This window comes from Pongo abelii, chromosome 11, assembly GCF_028885655.2.
Source record: "Pongo abelii isolate AG06213 chromosome 11, NHGRI_mPonAbe1-v2.0_pri, whole genome shotgun sequence".
In the NCBI taxonomy this organism is placed as follows: domain Eukaryota; kingdom Metazoa; phylum Chordata; class Mammalia; order Primates; family Hominidae; genus Pongo; species Pongo abelii.
In genome coordinates this window covers 52,998,458-53,019,067 of record NC_071996.2, presented here as the reverse complement: position 1 = coordinate 53,019,067, position 20,610 = coordinate 52,998,458, and positions in this window count along the sequence as shown.

The window sequence follows — 20,610 nt, the reverse complement described above, 5'->3', positions numbered from 1 at the left end:
TTAAGAGTAGGTTATCTTAGGACTATCAGGTAACAATTAACCTAAACTTTTTGACTAGCACCTAGATAGTATGTAGTGAATTATATCAGTGAGAGATAACTAATTGCATGTTCATGATATTATCAGACTCCATGTTTTGATGTGTGTAATTTCTTATTAGAAATTCAAGCCTATCGCTTCTAGGTCAGTGAACACATTATACATGTTTCTCCTTATTTTGAAGTATTTAATGACACACAGTAGGTAGGGAAGATTTAGATATAAAACCTCAAAGTTGAAATATTTATAAAGGGGACAAATTTGACTCCCTAAATATGAAGTTAAAACTGCTTCACTATAAAACAGCCTATAAGAGGATGTGAAAAGACAAAACAGTGTAAAAGAAAATATGTGCATCAAATATCATCATCAAAGGCTAATATCCAAAATATTTGAAGAGTTGCTACAACACAGTAAGAAACAGACAAACAATATAACACAAAAAGGAAGTAGGGTATAACAGAAAGTTCAGACAAAAAGATACAGGTAGTTTATCAACATGCAGAATAATGTTCCACCTTTCTGGTGGTCATTTAAACACAAATCAACAATGAAATTCAGCCTTACCAAATTAGTAAAACTCCAGTATTTTTGAAAGTATTGTTAAAGCAGCTGGAATCTCAAACAAAAGAGTTGGGAGGGCAACTTTACAATACTTATACATTTATGTAGTATTTAAACCCTTTGACTTAACAATTCTATTCCTAGTAATTAATCTTACAGAAATATTTTCTAAAGTGTTTATAAAAGTGTTCAGAAATAAAGATGTCCCCTAAAGGATAATTTGTAATAATAGAAATGCAGCATTATTTGTAGTAATAAAAATTTGAAAATAACCTAAATGCCTATATTGAATATGTTATGGTTGATTCATAGAGTAAGAAGACTAATAAGCCATTAGAAGGAAACAGGATTTGCAGAATCTAACAAGCAAACATATCTATGACATATTGCTAAGTATAAAACAGCAGTGACAAGCAGTTCACATAATTTTATTTTTTAGATAAATATATGTTTGTGTGTGTACACACGTGTAAATGATGTAGCAATGACTTTCTTTTTTCTTTTCTATACATATTTTATTTTTCAACGTTTTATAGAAAACTTTGTTTTTAAAAAAAGCAAAATAAAATACTCAAGCAAAAACACCTCAGATGGAATAGTGATGGAAGGATGCCATATGGCTAGCCTTAAATGTCTTTTTAAAGTAATTTCCCCAGTCAAATAGTAGGCATGATCTAGAGGATTAGAAGTGCATTAATCCCAAAACTCAGCTATCATTTCTCCATCACTGCTCCATTGATGGCATCTCATCTTTTCCTTGGACTACTGCCTTGACCTTTAAACTGGTCTCCCTGCTTCTACTGTTGATTCATTTCAACAACCCATTCTCAACACAGCAGGCTGAACAGGCTTTCCAGCATTTCAATGATATGCTTTCTGTTGCACTCAAGATAAAACCCCAAATCCCTAACCTACCCTGTAAGGACCTATGTCATCTTGTCTTCCCCAGTTTTCCAGCCTCCTCCGATTGTATGCTACTCCTGCTTCACTAAGCTCCAGCCCTCTGGCCCCTTTCATTTATTCAAAGGCACTCAGTTCTTTCCTGCCATAAAACCTTTGTACAAGTTTTTTACTTTTTCCAGAATGCCCTTTCCCTGACTCCAAACCCATCCCATTTCTCTCCAATTCTTGGCTAAGATGCAGTCATTCTTTCACACTCATCCAGACTTCCTCAGAGAGGCTTTCCTAACTAAATTATATTTCTGTCAGTTTCTTTTACTTTCAGTTTACTTGTCACAGTTTGTAATCATAGTATTACACAATTCTTTGCTTAATGTTTGCCTTTCTATCAGAGCAAGATTTATGTAAGCAGTAACCAAATCCTTAAATCAAACAAACAAACAGTCTATGAAATCACTTTGTTAGCATGATACCTGGCAGCATAAGAAATATTTTGAATAAATGAATAAATGAAAGAATATACCAATGCCTCCCACCCTGTTGATTCTTATTTTAAAAGCCCAGTTTTTCTTAAGCTTACTTCTGTAAGCATCTCATAAAATATTCCAAAGTAAAGTGAATACAAAACCAATCAACCATAATACAAAAGTATTTTAGTTAATGAACTGAAGTGCTATTCTGGGTGAGTAGAAACATCCTTGGGTGCCACTTACGAAAACAGGCTCTGCTGTTTTCATATTCTCTCCATCTATAAGAGAGTGGGTGTCTCAACCCTGTTAAGCTTTTGTGCTGTTAGAATCCCAGTTACCAGGGGAAGCTAGCATCGCCGTTTAAACTGTTATGTCTTAACTCACATTTTGTTGCTGGCAATTTAGATTTTATACCCTTCTATCTTTTTAAAATGAAACCACAGCTCATCTGTTCTTATACCCTCCAAATTTAAAAGTTTTTATTTCTTTGATGAGACGGTAAATTGGGAAAACATAGGAAAACCTCCTACCAAAAACATCACTCTTCTGGGAAGAGAAAGACAAACAGAAGCCTAATCCTGTGTTTATGAGTCAAATGTTGCTCGCCTGTTTTAGATGAGTTTTGCAAAGGGTTTTATTAATGTGCAAGCTTTCTTTCCAAGCTCCACAATTACATTTGTTCTGCTCTCATTTCCAGTTCCGCTAGAAACATCTGCATCTGCATTTGATGCAAGTTCCGTAAGTATTTTATACTAGGTACTAATTAAATTTCTTTGAGTTGTATACAATAGAAACCAGAAGATGATAAAAAGGGACAAAAGAAATGAAAAAAGACTTGAACAATGAAGCACTTGAAGGGATGAAGACAAAACTACTCCAAACTCATGGATTTTTTTCTCTAGAGTTCTGTAAGGAACATGTGTCTGTTCCTTTTTTCCTACTGTCTACTGGTTAAAATTCTCAAGGCCAGGTTCTAACTGGACCAGCTTAAAACAGGTGCCCATGTCAGGTCCACTCAGGTATTGCCAGCCAGATCTACCTCTGTGAATGGAGTAGGCAGAGAAGGGGTGTTTTGGAAGACACCTTAATGGATGTTCATGACACACAGCCTATAAACTCTACTGAAACACTTTATTGATTGATTTATTGATGATAAGAAAGCTATAAATATAGATGTATAACTCACTGAGAGACTTTGAAAGAGCCATATTCTAATAATAGGATTCTAGAACGACGTATTTTAAATTTGTTCAAATACTGAGAAAGAAATAGAAAATTAAGGCACACAGATAACCTTTATGTTTGGGGTGTAGAAGATTGACCTTTAGCAATATGGCTTCCTTCGTGTCCAGTCTCCTGCTGGAAAGGGAGTTTTCTAGTACACATTGTGTCTTATTAGCTTTGACTAACTTTCTCCCTTCTTGCATACCTGAATTCACACCATCGGTTGTTTTTGTCCTCTATGGTTTAGTCCCCTTTCTCTCACTATCTTTGTCACTTCATACTATGGCCCTCACCTTATCACCTCATTGTCAAAGATTGACATTGGCCAGCAGGTATTCCGGCCTAAAGTTATTTACCTCCTTTATTCCACCTTCCAGGTGCTGCAAGATGAATCTTCCTAAAACACTACTTTTATCATGATGGCAATCTCCTCAAAAACACTTAATCCATTTTGCTTTCCCACTTAATCAATTATAATCTCCTTTGCTAATCTGCCCAAGTCTTTTAATAGTTTGGCTGTTCTTATCCACATTTAGTTTCCAGTCTTCCTTAGTCTGAATGCATGGGTCTGTCAGTTTGGCCTTCTTAATGTCCTCTTCCACCCATATTCACACATCTACTCCCACTCCTGGCTCACGTTTGGTTTTGTACTGTGCTAGAATGCTGTACTTCATCCCTCCTGTTCACCTATTGAATTCAGATTATTATTCTAGACCCATCTCAAGTCTTAACCTCCCATGAGGTCTACCTTATGCTTACTGTCCCACTTATTTTAAAAATTATTTTATTTTTGAACTTGGTACATATTATGATTTTATAAAAGATTATTCTGGGCCAGGTGTGGTGGCTCACACCTGTAGTCCCAGCACTTTCGGCCTAGGTGGGCAGATCATGAGGTCAGTAGATTGAGACCATCCTGGCCAACATGGTGAAACCCCGTCTCTACTAAAAATACAAAAATTAGCTGGGCATGGCGGTGCATGACTGTAGTCCCAGCTACTCAGGGGGCTGAGGCAGGAGAATGGCTTGAAGCCTGGAGGCAGAGGTTGCAGTGAGCCGAGATCGCACCACTGCACTCCAGCCTGGTGACAGAGCAAAACTCTGTCTCATAAATAAATAAATAAATAAATATAAATCATTATTCTGTTCTTTAATGTCTGTAAACAGTTTGCAAATTTAGCCTACCAATATATAGAAAGTACATAATACTCTTTTATTCCTTATTATTTTAAACAAATATTTATTATATGCTTCCTACATGCCTGATATTGTTCTAGACAATACAGATACAAAGAGCAATACAGATAAGGACACCTACTCCCATCGGCCTTAATTACTGCAGAAAAAGTTAGACTGCAGCCTGGGCAAGGTGAAAAGTGACAGGAGATGTGGTAAGAGAGATAGGGTCAGACTGTGGAGAAATTTGAAAACTATGGGATAGGGAAAATAGCATGATTTCTTTTCCTCCTCACCCTTCTCCTCCTCCTATGCTAAACAGTATAGGTTTTATTTTAAATGTAATGGATGATCACTGACTTCTGTGTAGAAGAAACATTATAAAAGGGCAAATGAAGAAACAGACAGGACATGCAGAAATCTGGGGAGAAGATGATGGTGCCTTGGGCTAAGGTGATAAGAATGAAGCTGGAGGAATCATTTCGTGTGTTTACATGTGACCTCTCCTGCTATATTAAGGGCGCGGTGGCTCACGCCTGTAATTCCAGCACTTTGGGAGGCGGAGGCAGATAGATCACGAGGTCAGGAGATCGAGACCATCCTGGCTAACACGGTGAAACCCCATCTCTACTAAAAATACAAAAAATTAGCCAGGCCTGGTGGCGGGCGCCTGTAGTCCCAGCTACTCAGGAGGCTGAGGCAGGAGAATGGCATGAACCCAGGAGGCAGAGCTTGCAATGAGCCGAGATTGTGCCACTGCACTCCAGCCTGGGTGACAGAGCAACACTCCATCTCAAAAAAAAAAAAAAAAAATACCACAGACAGATGACATATCTTAACCTACGAAATATTCAACAGGTAAAAGCACACAGCAGATGTTCCATATATATCTGTTGGCAAAATAATTGAATTTCACTGTACCACTGCTTTATTAAAAAAATTGAGGAATAGAAGACTGATAGTATATAATGACTGAATTGACCAATTTGCTTTTGTTGTTAAACATTTCTCTTCGTCCTCATGATGGACACCTGCACAATTATTTGTTTGATTTACCAGGCACAATGTTCAGTCAAGATGAGCCAAACTACTAAGCTGAAACTTCCTAACATTTTTCAGTTTTTGAACATGTCCCCAATGTGTCACAATATTGTAAGGATCTTTAATAAGAAAATCTCAAGGCAATGTAAGATAGCTGAACATTTTTTTCTTCCCACAAGTATATTTCTTTTTAATCTAGTATGTTTGCTTTTGCAAATGTCATGGTAATGTTTCAAATAATTATTTAATCCCCAATGTATTTATTTAATTACAATAATAATTAAATAAATTATTACATCATTAAATAAATTATTAAATAATCAAAAAATTATTAAATAATCAAATAATAATTAAATAATAAAATAATTATTTAATCCCCAATGTATTTTGAGTAGGATGTGCCAATGATTAAGACTCTATGTACGGAAATAAAACTGTCACTTACAAAAGCTGTTAAATCTCAAGACTGTGTTTGGGTGTGTAATTCATTTTTCTTTTTATAACTATAACTTGACTGCTTGAGGACTAACTTTTCCCAAGTAACTTTTTGAAATAAATTTAAACGTTCACAAGAGAAAGGCACCATATAAGTGAGTTGACTCAAAGACATGTAATCTGCTCCTATAGGTAAATCATATAATGAATGCAAAGCCTAGGATATCAGGTTTCCAGTGCAGCCCTCTTCTGAAAAATTACCATCAAGGTAGAAAAAATAAATACAAAAGCACTTTGAAACATTTTAAAAATCATATATTTGGTACTCTTTTTATTTAATAGAACAGCTTCTTTATCCTTTATTCAGAACAATTGCAAGCCCTTGGATTCTAAAGAAAATGTTTTTTGGAATGGTTGACTAAAAGCCAGAGTTGACTTCACCAACCTGAAAACCTTCTACTGCCCTGTTTTAATTTATGCAAGAAGCTCTGTGGGAGAAGCCTCCTTCAATATTTACTTATATCATTTGGAAAAATAAATTTCGAACGAAATGGTTCACTAATGAAAATAATGCCAAGTCCTGATATGGCCCATTGGAATCAAATCACAGTTCCATAGAATTTTAGAGGTGGACAGGGCATTAGAAGCCAATTAGTTCAATTCATTTGCTTCTCACATGGTAACAAAAAGCAGGCAAATTTTTGTGACAGGGAAGAATGGACAACTGAGAGGGATCCATGCACTATATCTTTATAATAATAATTTAAAAAGCATTGTTTACTGACTTACGTGGATTGTTTTGTGGCAGCATCGAGATTTAACCTCTGGTCTCTAAAGCTGAGGCCAATACCCTTCACCTGCATCCTGCTTCTTTGAATATCTTAATTTTACTGTATTATTGAAGCCATTCCATTAACTAAATTGTAAACAATAAAATTAAAATCTCTCTGCAAATTTTCTGTATTCCAGGAACTGTTCTAAGCACTTACAACTAGTAAATTGTTTAATTATCACTACATACCATTATCATTTCTGCTTTACAGATTAGAAAACTGAGGCTCAGAGAGTTTGATCATTCATCAAAATCCCAGAGATACTGAATGGTAGAGTATGGATATGAATCCACACAATATGAATACTAAATACCTGCCCATTACTTTATTTATGACTGCCCAAAGTACTTTACTTAAAATTATAAGACTTAAAGAGTCAAATTATGTTCTTAAAAATAAATAGTATATAAAATTCTGATAATGACTGCTTCCAGTTTTAAAACCCTGATAATTTAACTTTCAGCATTAGGATTTCAAATATATCATCAAAGAAAAAATCTGGGAGATACTTTGCTAATTTGGGGAACATACTACCTGATTCAAATATTCATGTGAAAGACTCTGCATCTGCTTCAATCTTGTCTATATCTCCAGATATCAACACAGCACTTGGAATGTGATAGGAGTTCCATACCATCTATGAAATGAATGAAGGGATGAATTATTGAATTGCAAATAATTTTTATGTGTCAAAACGCTAAATAACTTTATTAGGGCAAATCTGGTGACTTGATTCATGTAGCTTCCCTCAATATTAACAAATTTCTTAAATTACCAAATTACGTAATAAGTTTAAGCATTATAGGTATTATTAAATAAGTTTATATAAAATTTTGTTGTTTTTCTTTAAGTACTGTATGAATTGAATTGCACTTTTAAAATCTGAACACCAGAAAAATGACAAAATAATGGCAGTTTTTAAAAATCAAAATTTGGACTATCAACATAATTATTTATTCAATCCCTAACAAATCACTTTCCTTCCCTTATAATCAAGCAGGTGTAATGATGAAAGATCAATTTACTGCATATTTAGGAATACTTGCCAAGCAAAATATAAACAAGATAATACTTTTTTTTTCAGTGTTTGTTGAATCCCACAATGGTTAGCATAGTGAGCAAATAAATATATGCTTAATTCATTTCTTGGGATTTGTTTCATGTTGGTCTTCCCAGATATTTAAAGTTTCATTACTCAACAGAAATTCTCTACTCAGTAACCTTGGTAACACATAAGTTTAAATACTATAGAAAGATAATTGGAAAATAGATGCATTATAAGTAGAAATTTTATACTACAGGAAGCTCAAAATATAAGACTATTTCAAGTACAGTGGTTACCATCTTAATTAGCTATTTAAAAAATAAAATGTCTCAACAGATCAGATATTTTTCTCCAGAATGAATTCTAGTCAAGTCAGTGCAGTTGTTGGGGAAATTTGATATTCAGCCTCCATATAGCTCAAATATTTGATTTGCCTTTGTATTCTAGGCACTATTTTACAGAGAAGAACTGTGTTATATGGCAGTGCTGGGTGATCTTCCACTAAGTAACACGGCAGCCTGCTTCTGCTCAGCTTACCCAGCTAGAGAAGAGTAGCCCAGCTCACAGGGATAAGGCGTGCCCTACAGCTGTGCAACATTAGAGAAGCTACTGGATATTTTGAATAGTTCAAACATATTATTTATTTCTCAGTAATATTGAGATGCTTTATCTTCAATAAGATGATAATTATTTTAGATTCTCCAGTCATTGTTAAAGCCAAATATAAATTATTCCCTTCATTAGGTGGGTGGGAAGTAGAGGGCAAGCATTAGATGGATGACCTTTAAAGAGTCCTTTCAATCTGAAAGGATGTGATTTTAGATGTCTACAATCCAGTTGGGGAAATAACCCTGAAGCAAAGCTAACTATGAAGGCTGAATATCATTAATTGCTGAATAAATCGCCTGAAGGAAGAGAAGCAACACGAAGTTTAACAAAACTTGTGTTCAGCAAATTTATTATAATGGGATTAAAAAAAATCTTATTGGGTGGGAATTGTATTTATAAGTAGAGTTCCCTGTTTCTGACTGTTTTTATAAAATAGTGTAATAAATTGAAATGTAATCTACTTTTCTTTTCTTTTTTTTTTTTGAGACGGAGTCTCGCGCGGTCGCCCAGGCTGGGGTGCGGTGGCGCAACCTCGGCTCACTGCAAGCTCCGCCCCCCGGGTTCACACCATTCTCCTGCCTCAGCCTCCAGAGTAGCTGGGACTACAGGTGCCCGCCACCACGCCTGGCTAATTTTTTTGTATTTTTAGTACAGACGGGGTTTCACCAGGTTAGCCAGGATGGTCTCCATCTCCTGACCTCGTGATCTGCCCGCCTCGGCCTCCCAAAGTGTTGGGATTACGGGCATGAGCCACCGTGCCTGGCCTACTTTTCTTAATCTATAAGTACTGCTGATCACTAAGTAACCAGTTTGATCCCAGCATAGTTTATTGAGTTACTGAGATTGGCTGAACTAAACATTTCTTGTTTTCATTAATATCCTGGGCAGTTGGATTAATTACAAGGTTATTAACTTTCAGATAATAGGGTTCTTTTAGATGTCTCTTTAATACTAATTAATCTGTCTGTATGATAGTATCTTTCTAATTTCAGTGCTTAAGAATTATATTCAGAGAACCAAGTTTTACAAATATTGAAAGAGCAATTTTCAGTGTTATTGCTTGCTTCCTTTTATTGGTTATTAGTATTTTCTCTAATAATTTAAAACTGAAAAAAAGGGCAGTCTTGTTTTGATATTTTATTGGCCAAGCCTCTAATGCATCTCAAGTTATATTTTGGATAACATTGCCCTACATCAAATAACAGCTCTATAATCCTTACCTTCAGCTGCATTCATCCACTTTTGCCTTTCTTTCCTCTCTCAGCCCTGCAGATTCTGGTGGTCATGCCAGGGTTAGTTGCTAGAAGTTCTTGGTTACCAAAAAGTCCAGAGAATAATTGTCAACCCACTCTAGAAAACAGCACATGGCAGATTTGGGGAAATAATGCTATTGTAAAACCTAAAGGTTGAATGCTAGTTAAAAACACAATCATGTCTTGATCTAGCTGGCTTGGACATTAAAGATGGTAGCGGGCCAATGGATGAATGTGGTAGGCCATTCTTGATAAAGCCCCTGTTTAAGATGTCTCCTCCTGCATTGATCTCCTTGGCCCCACATCAGAAGTGTCAGCAATGCCAGCATCCAGCATCTTTCATCTGGGAGAAAAGTACTGGGACCAGAGAGAAAATTTTATTTGTTATTCAGATCCATTTATCTCCCCAGCTTCCAACACCTTTTTTTTTCTTTCTTTGTCTCCTCTGTCTCTGGGATTGATTATTCTCATGAGCTTATTTTTTGCTTGTATTTTTAGCTAGAAAAAATTTCAAGTAAGTGAATACTAGAAAAATGCTTTGGGCTTCTGTGAACAGGAGTTATAAGCATACACAAGTGAACTTTTAAATGAGTTAATCATGACTTCAAGATGTACTCAGGTACATTGATGATAAAGTAGGACTTCGGGAGGACTACAATAGCAGCATTTTAAGGTTTTTTTTGAAATAGATACTTCACCAGGAATTAATTCAGAATTCTTGTAAATGCTCTTGGCTGAAGGTCCTATCAGCCTTCACTTGAACATTTTGGTCATGGTTTCTTCTTCCCATTTTGGAAAATCTTTTTCTGGTATCAAAGAAACACGTGTAGTATAGATTTTATTTTTTTAAAAATTGAAATTTTAAAAAATTTCTTTTCTTGCTTCATGACACAGGAAAGGCTTCCCATGTTTTTGGGAAAGATCTGCCAGACAGTGATTGAAAGGTCAACCTAATCTTCCTGGTAACCCTTCCAAGGGGACTTTGGTACTGTTGATAAATACATGCTCCACAGATGGCACCATTTTATCTTCCAGAAACCTCCTCCTCTGGATAGCAATGAGTTATAACGCTACATAAATTAAAAAAAAAAAAGTGTGAACATCTTCCCTCTGATCAGCAATAGGTCATTCTGCACAGGATTTCAGAGCTCATGAAAGATGTCCACTGGTCATTTCATCATAGTGTCTGCGTGTACTCCATTAGCTATGCTGTAAGGAATGCCACTTGCTCTTTGTGTTCTGTGAGGCAGAACAATAGGGCACTCTCCTCTGGAATAGCTGCTGATTCCTTCAAAGTTCAGTCAAAGCCCACATTTTTCCTTTCTGAATAATGTATGAGCTTGGTTCACCCATGTGCTGCTAATCTACTATGGAAGAAGCTTCTAACAGCTTTCAGCCTTTTTGTCTGATGCCACTGAGAAAAACTCACCAGTTCAAACAGGAAGACCTTGTGATCAGACTTTGGTAGAAGGTTTTTGATGAAAAGGTAGGAGTGAGAGAAACCCAGAGGAGTGTGAATTGCACACAGACAGACAGGCATGCTGACCTTTGAGACAGCATCCAATTCAATATTTCTTACCTCATGGGCTCATGTGAGACGGAAAGGTAGACACAGCTTCTGATGCACAACAGTGAGCAGGCATTGTGTTGAAGAAATACCTCCTCCATGTCCTCTTGTGAAACGGAGGGCCCAGTCAGTGGCCAGCTCTCACGCCTCCTTAGTCCATGATAGTCAATGTGCCCATGAGGGGTCTACTTCTATTTTTCACCTGTGTATTATTCCCAGGACCGCTGTAACAAATTGCCACAAGCTGGGTGGTTTAAAATAGCAGAAATGTATTCTTTCATAGTTCTAGAGGCTAGAAGTCCAAAATGAAGATGTTGGCAGAGCCATGCTCTCCCTGAAACTTCAAGGGAAGATCCCTCCTTGCCTCTTCCAACTTCTGATGGCTCTTGGTGTTCCTTGGCTTGTGGCAGAAGAACTCAATCTCTGTCTCCATCTTTAAGTGATCTTCCTTTCTGTGTGTCTTCATTTGTCTTCCCATAAGGGCACCAGCCATTGGATTTAAGGCCCAACTGAATCCAGTATGACTATATATTAACGAATTACACTTATTTCTAAATAAGCTCACACTCTGAGGTTATGGGATGACATAAATTTTGTGGGGATATTTTTCAACCTAGTACAACCTATAAGAATAAAGAATCATAATTTATAGACCCCTGTGCTAATCTCTAGAAGTATCTGGGAAGCATGCTTAGTGCCTAACCATTTTTAAAATGCAGATAAAGATGCTTCTAAGGATCATATTCCATTCCTCAACCAGAGGGAGACAGCTTCATGTGTGCAAAACTACCAGCCTCCTAGGACTAAAGGCTTCCCTATACATATGTAATCAAACCCACATCCTTCAAGGGCCTTTTTTCATATGACTTTTCTCTGAAGCTACTTTTTCCAGAGGATGTTATTAGTCTTCTTTTAGTCCCATAAATTTGAGTAGAGTTTTATAAATTTAGAACTTCTCAAGGTCCCCAAAATCCATGCTCCCAGGATTTCTAGGTAGAAGGGGCAGGAATAAAGCAGTGAAGAATCATGAAATCACAAACATTTGAAGGAAATTGAGGCACTGGGCAGCCAACCCTTTATGTAAGATAGTACCTTAAATGTATTTGTTAGCTCCGTAAGCAGGAATGGCGAAGTATGAAACCAGAATTTATGTAGTAGATGATTTCTGAAGGATAGAAGAATATATTATGAGGGAGGTAGGAGGGCCTGAAATAAATCTCACCTGTTTTATCAGTTAGCTTCAAGCTATTCCTGAAGTTCACAGTGACCTCTTTCCATCATCTCAATTCTTATGCACCAAACAATCAACATAGGTGTTGTGTTTAGCCTCTGTGTTGTATTTGGCCAATATCTTCTCACTTGAACTTGTTAAACCTTCCGAGAGTGGAGGAATGTGAGGGAGCAAAGTGTAAGTGAAGACATTTTCTGTTCTCTGGGTGCAAGGAGGACAGGGGGTCTCTCATGCCCAGCACAGTGGCTAGGGAAAAGCAGGAACAGCATTCTCTAGGGCATTCTCTAGGGCAGGTGATTTGAACATTAGAGCAAAACTCCTTTAGCTTTACCATCTCCTGCTAGTCCCTCTGTAGACCTTTTTCACCAATATGCGGTCTTTCCTATCAGTTATAATGCTTTAGTTGTGATCAATAAAAGAACCCCCCAAAATGGCCTATAAAACAAGGGGTTTATTACCTCATACAACAAGAATTGTAGAGTCTAGAAGTTTCCAAGATTAGTTAATTTAGCAGCTTAATAATATAAAGGGCCCCGGTGCTTTTGGTCTTCCTTCTCTGACTTGGCTGTGTTCCCGTTGTGGTCTTGAGATGGCTGAGGCTGATGCAGACATGAAGACCAGGGCCATGTTCAGGGGTGGGCCATCAGTGCTCTCCTATAGGGCCCCAGGTTCAGCAGGTCCTGCTTGGGTACTAATGCTCTGTGGTCACTGTATTGAAATTCTTAGTAATTCTATTTAGAATTTGTGCTTTGTAAGTGAAGTATGATGGAACAAAGAAGCATGTACCAGAAGCTCTGGGGTTCAGAGCCCCAACTCATGGGCAGTCCTGCCTGACCTCCTTGCTGAGACAAGTTCTAGGCCACTTGCTCCCAGCCACTGCCCAACAGCTGCTGCCCACCTCTGCCTCCAGCAGAGGTTGGAGTATAGGTGCAGGGGATCGGGGTCAGAGTAATGTGTGCTGTACATGCTGAGTTGCAGGACGAGGCTCTAGGTGTCTGTGAGGGTACCCCAAACCCAAAGCACAAATAAAAACCACCATGACAAGTCAAGAAGAGAGATCATTGAAAAAAGGAAAATGTTTGATTCTGCTTCTTGAATAAGGATCTTCACATTTTAAGTTTTCACTTGGGCCTGCAAATTATGTGGCTAACCCTAGTTCAGAAATCTAGCAGAGAAAACAGATTTTACCTTGAAAGGCTTTTCTCTGTCTAGAAAAGTCTTCTTCAGATGCTTCGAGGAGATCCTAGTTCCACATAGCTCAGAGTTAGAGCACATGTCCATGCCTGAGACAATGACTGGCCAGCAATTAAGACTACTCTGATTGATACAGATCAATAGAGGTTCACTTCTGGGTCAAAGATGGTCTCTATCCTTGACCTCATGGTAGCTTCAAGTATTAGGACAAAGTTCAGCAAGTAAGGAAAAATTAGGGTAGAATAGGGGGAGGAGGAGGATTTAGATAGAAAATTAGCAGTGTCTGTCACACTGTTTTCTCTATGATTTATCTCCCTTTTCATTCCATTATATCAGCTAGAGAAGCCATAAGGATTCTCAGAAATGACCTAACCAATGCTCTTCCAGTTCTTTTGCAGTGGAAACTTTTCTTCAAATGAAATCACACAGAGAAACTCAAAATCAGAAGACACTAAGAAAACGAAAGGGTAGCTACTTTGGTTGAAACAGATGAGTGATGCTTGGGTCCTAACAAATTAGGAAACCATTACCGTAAAGTAATAGTCTACCAAACCAATATAATTATGTCAACTTAAATGTTGTTCTTGAAAAATCTTTCCATGCTACTTACATTCTTTTTTAAGACCTCAAAAATGTCCTAAAAATAGATGTTTGTCAGACACATGGGCACTTCAGTTTATTTTCTTACTCAAATGCAACATTTTTTCTTTTTCAGGGCGTATAAGATAAACTAACCCATCAGGAAGAGATACTGTAACAATTAATGTTTTTCTAGTTTAATTCTTGTGTTTAATTAGGCCTGAGCATCTCACCAAGCCTTCTGATGTTTGGCCTGTGTACTTAATTTCCAAACCACCAGAATCACATTAAAATTCCTAAGCATTTGGGATTGGATGACTTGATTGACTAGCAGAATGTAACTGGGCAAGAAACTGAGTTGGAAGTTGATTTTGTTTTCTTTTCACACCAAACTCTTAGCTACTGGGCAGACAGATCATACATCTTTCTTTACTCATTGTCCCAGAAGATTTTTATGGCAACCATTCAGTTCCATCGCTCCGGTGCACTCCCAGAGGTACAAATGCCACCAGCTGAGAATGTCAGAAGAGGAAATCCAAGCCTGATTGTACACTTGAGCTTTACAGAAAACATTTAGCAACTTGGAAAGGCCTCAAGAAAATGTGTCCTAATCCTTCCACATTCCATCCACTGCTTTACCATGGTACAAATACATACACTGCAAAACCTTGCCCCCACAAATACACACTGTAATTCACAAAACTGTGCCCTCGTGCACGTACAGTCAGAAACACAGAAAATTTCTTCTGCATAGGAATTCTGAAAATGAAGACCAGAGTCTGAGGTTTTCACCACAAGGACTCCACCAGGATTAGCACAGATGCCTGGGAAAGAAAGGAGCTCAGTCTGGCAAAACACTCCCCACAAACTTAACTGAGCATCACTAGTGGAAGGAGAGGAATGCACCCAAGACACACAAATGCCACAATGTCTCACTGGATGTTTTCTAGTTCTAAAGATCAGGCTTTAGTTGAGTGATGCTGGTGCACACAGGCTTGCATTTTTTATGTTACCTGTTAGGGTTTCTTGGCTTTGTTCTAATCTTAGGCCTATGGCACAACTAACTGAGGCCAGTGACCTAGAAAAAGTATCTGAAGAGGACTAGGTAAGAAGTGGGCATAGGTGAGCGCTGGAAAAAGAAATTCAAACCCTTAAAATACTCTCTTTCTTGAGCAACGTCTTTGTTATAAAGAAGGGCATGGTGGAAAAATGAGAATCACGCTTTGTCATAGTCTGTTTGTGCTGCTATAACAGAATACCACAGAGGGGAATTTACAAAAAAACAAAAACAAAAACAAAACAAAACAAAAAAACAGAGATATTTGTCTCATGGTTCTGGAGCTTGGGAAGTCCAAGACTGAAGGGTCACACCTGGTGAGGGTCTTCTTCCTGTGTCATAACATGGCAGAATGCATCACACAGCCAACACATGAAACAGAGAGGAAATCAAGCCAAATTCATCCTTTTATTCTGAGCTCACCCCCGTGATAACTAACCCACTCTCTTGATAAGGGCACTAAAGCTTTCAGAAAGTTGAAGCTCTCATGACCTAATCACCTCTTAAAGGTTCTGCCTCATAATACCATCACAACGGCAATTACATTTCAACATGAGTTTTGGAGGGGACATTCAAACTACTGCACACTTTGACATGCTTTTTCTAGACTATTGAGGAAGTGCCAAACTGGTTTCAGCATTTTCAATGGCATTTACGTATGTTGGAGATAATACAACTCAACTAAAAATCATATGATAACATTTAGAAAAGTGCTTTGTAAGCTAGGAGGGTGATTTTCTTGTTCTTTGTCTAAACTCCTCATTTCCAGAGTCCAGTTGAAACTGAGAGGTTGAGTGATTTGCCCTGAGTCACATGATTTTCAGTCTCTTGGCTCTCAGTCCAGTCACCACAAAGCAGACAGCTCTAAAAAAAAGTACCCAGAGCAGATTTTCTTAGGGTAACTAACTTCACCAAATATATTATTATGCATATAATATCAGGCGTTACAATCTGTCTGGAAACCAACATCATTAACTCTAGTAAGTCATGGTTGGCAGTTCTTTGGAATGGTCCTTTTCCTGTGGATTGAATTATTCAGGCAGTTTTGGAACTCATAGAGCTATTAAATAAATATATATAAAATCTGCCTTTTATGCCTAGTCAGCCTCTGCATGAGTTTTCTTCTAAGACAAAAGGAACAATAGTAGTCACATGCTGGTGATGAATATATGACCCAGAGCTTGAGAAAGCTTGTTAGTGTTTTCCTTTCTAGGACATTTAATTCACTGTGTGTCATTACATCCCCAGGCACTCTTGGCTATGCCAGTGTTATGGTCATCTTGGTGCCTGGCTATCAGGTGTGGGGTGACAAGTATGGAGAGCAATGTCAGCTTGAGCAAAGAGGATGAGTAACAGAGAAACTAAAGCCCTGTGCTACTCCATGGTTTGTGTTGAGGAGAGTGATAATAGGGCAGCAGAGGATAATTTCTAATCAATGGCAGGCCTACTTTTTGGAGAGAACTTCTTTGATTTTGTAATATTTGAATAAGAATTAATTGAGGTGGCACATTTGGCCACTAGTTTCACTGCTCCCTGGTATGAACCTGGTATGAATTGAATATGAGCATATTGTTGACCTGTTATTTCTTGGTTTAATTCGATCAGTCATTCAGGACATAGGATTCTATTTCCCAGGGACTTGAACATGTTTTTAGTAAAGGACCACATAGTAAATATTTTGGGCTTTGTGGGCAAAATGTCCTCTGCTGGCAATACTCAGCATTGCCATTGTAGTATGAAAACAGCCATGGACAATTTGCTGGAAAAAAAAAAAAAGGGGGGGCCGGTGGGCATTGCTTCGTTTCAGTAAAACTTTATTTACAAAAACAGGAAGCTGGTTGGATTTGGTCCATGGAGGCATAGTTTGCTGACCTCTGTTCTCATAGTTCTGAAGTTTCTAAACTCACTCTAGAAAGTGAAGGCAGGTCTTAAGGGGCTCTGGGAAGCTTTCAGCTGGAAGAAACCACGTCTGGGTGGAATAAGAAGGCAGGGTTTCCCATGAATTCTAGATGAATTCTAGCCATCTTTAGGAGTCTGAGAGGGAAAGATTTGGGAAGTTCAATTAACGTTAATTGTCTACTGAGGCTTCCCTAGAAAGATTGAAAATTCTCTGTGTGAGATAATTGGTTGAACTGATCCTCTCACCACATTCTATGCATTCTTTTCACTAAGGAGAGTAGAGATCAGTTGGAGGGAGTTTTCTCTATTGCCTCCAACCCACTGCCATCTTGAAAAAACAGAACCTCACTTGTCATGGTTAGACGCCAACGAACGTGTATTTTGAATTTATACCTCAGTGTGTGGTAAATATGATTTTGGTCAGTGCAACGTAACTTGAAGACATAGAGACATATGGTTTGAGCTCGTGCTGTGTGTGTGTGTGTGTGTCTGTGTGTGTGTGTGTGTCTGTGTGTATAACAGAAAACAATACCATCTGACTAAACAGTAGGCTTTGTGCCAGATGCCAATCTGACTGAGACAGGCACACAAGCGAACAAAGCTAACCTCAGCCTCCACTTCCTCCTCCCCCAAGAATCTATTAAAAGACTGAAAAGGGTTGTTGAGCATCAGAGAGTGGGACATGATGCTAAAGTGCACATTCTCCAGTGTCAGAAGCAGCAGCAGCTGCAGCCTAGTTTCAATGACAATCACCCGCTCTGCTATGCCTCAGCACATCCCAGAACCCAGAGGAGGAAACTATAGGACTTCCCGGATGTGGGGATTGGAGCAGGAAGGGAAACAACACACATATTATAGAGCCATACAAGACAGCTGCAAGGAGGCGAAAACTGTCTGTGCTACTCTGATGGCAGAGGAGAACTCCAGTCCATTGGTGGAAAACGTTTCACTTTTTCTCTCAAGTCAAACTTAGGAAAAATAAGTGAGGTGACAGAGAAGCAGCCTTTGATCCATGTTGTAGGAAAGGCAAAAGGCCCAGGGACTCTGAAGCGTGCTAGTTCTTCTAAATGTTTGCCTATAGTGAATTGTTTATTAAGTGAATAGTATTTTTTACATTAAATATAGAATCTTTCAAACATAGAAGAATTACTAAAATAACAAACACCTGTGTATCCACTGTGCATATTTTTGATACTAAGACATCTGCCATACGTGTGTCATTTTTTAAAGAAAGTTTGTTTTTTTTTTTTTTTTTTTGGTGGAATCTAGTTCTGTCGCCCAGGCTGGAGTGCAGTGGCACAATCTTGGCTCGCTGCAACCTCTGCCTCCCGGGTTCAAATGATTCTCCTGCCTCACCGTCCCAAGTAGCTGGGATTACAGGCATGCACCACCACACCCAGCTAATTTTGTATTTTTAGTAGAGACGGAGTTTCTCCATGTTGGTGAGGCTGGTCTCGCACTCCCGACCTCAGGTTATCCACACACCTCGGCCTCCCAAAGTGCTGGGATTACAGGCATAAGCCACTGTGCCTGGCCAAGAAAGAAAATTTTAAAGAAATAAAATGTTACAGATACAGTTGAAGTCCCCTATGTATCACTCTCTTCTCTCATTTCCTTCACTGTGTTTTTGTAGGTAACTCCAGTAATTTCTGAATTTAATGCATGTTTTTCTTAAGCGTATTTTATGCTGTTTATATATATATATTTATATATATATACATATATACACACATCCCACATACGTACATATTATATACATAATATAAAAATAATATATAGACTTATTTTGCACATTTCCAATTTTTATAAAAATAGTGTTATGGTAACTTTTGGTACCTTTTGTTCTACAGAAGTTTTAACTTTTATTTAGTAAAATTTGGCAAAATTTGCTTTTCATGATTTGTGCATTTTTGTCTTTTTTAAGATTCCTTCCCTATCTATATTAGGCTGTTTCTGCATTGCTATAAAGCATTATGTAAGCCTGGGTAATTTATAAAGGAGAGGTATAATTGGCTCATGGTTCTGCAGGCTGTACAGGAAGCATGGCACAGCATCTGCTCAGCTTCTGGTGAGGCCTCAGGAAACTCTTATGGCAGAAGGTGAAGAAGGAGCAGGCATGTCACATGGTGAGAGGGAGCGAGAGTGAGGGGAGAGGTGCCACATACTTCAACAACCAGATCTCATGTGAAATTAGACAGAACTCTAATTGGTGCGAAGACAGCACCAACCGCCGTTCATGAGGGATCTGCCCCCATGATCAGGCATCTCCCACCAGGCCCCACTCCAACACTGGGGATTACATTTCACCATGAGACTCAGAAGGAACAAACGTCTAAATTGTATCACTCTCCTAAAGTCATATCGTATTTTCTTATAAATTTTTTTCTGTTCAATTCTTCACATCACCTGGCATTGATTTCCTCAGATCCAAATTAGGGAGGCTTATTTTATTTTATAATGTCTATCTGTCCTATGACTGCTTATTGAATTGTCCTTCCTTTCCCCACTGACCTATAAAGCCACCTCCATAAACTTGCAATTCTTCCTTGTGTAGCATGTCCTCCTTTACTTGAGGAGAAGGATCTGAGAGTATCATCCAGCACCTCACCGTGAGGCTCTCTGGTGGCCTAAGAAGGGGCTCCCATGCTGCCCAAGCCAGCAGCAGAGAGAAACTTGAACACTGGAGGGAATCTCTCCTTGTGCATTTACGACTTGTGATCAAACTCGGGAGAGAACTTTTTGGCTCAAGACCTTTTGATAATTATAAGGGAATTAGTCATGCCAGCCTCACACTCTATTGTCATGAGCTCCAGCCTTCAGAAGATCAGAATGAATCACAGCTAAGGTACAGTCCGTGCCCAGCAGTTCTTCACAGACTAGAGGCAAGCATCAAATTTCATATATTCCAGGTTTAAGAAATGTGATTAGTTGACCTACAATAAACACACTTTACCACTTAGGGGTATTTTGCTCTGTTTCCTGTAAACTGTGATACATGTGCATTATAAACCTCATACATTATTAACAGTTTGTTTTCTTAAAAAAATATCTTGGCAGAATACTATTGGAATTAAACCAATTCAACTTTCTGGACTTTAAAATGGCACAGATCCAGACTGAGATTCAGAAATAAAAAAACAATAACAATCATCAGCTATTTTAATTAACAACCACCAAAACAATAAATCAGTTATTTGAAGAAAATCTTCATAAATAGCCTTATGGTAGAGATTTCTGTTAATGGAAATAGTACGGAAATGCCAACAAATGAAAGGGGAAAATAATCTGACTTTTACTGAACATTTAGTATGAATAAGTCACCACAGAAAGCCCTTTTACATATGCTGTGCCATTTAAAACTTACACAGCCCTCAAAAACGCTATTAAAATTCCCACTTTAAGGATAAGAAGCTGAAGTTTAAAAAATTTGATAAACTTGTCAAGGGTACAGAACTGGTAAGTGGTAGGTCAGGGATTCAAACTCAGATCGAATT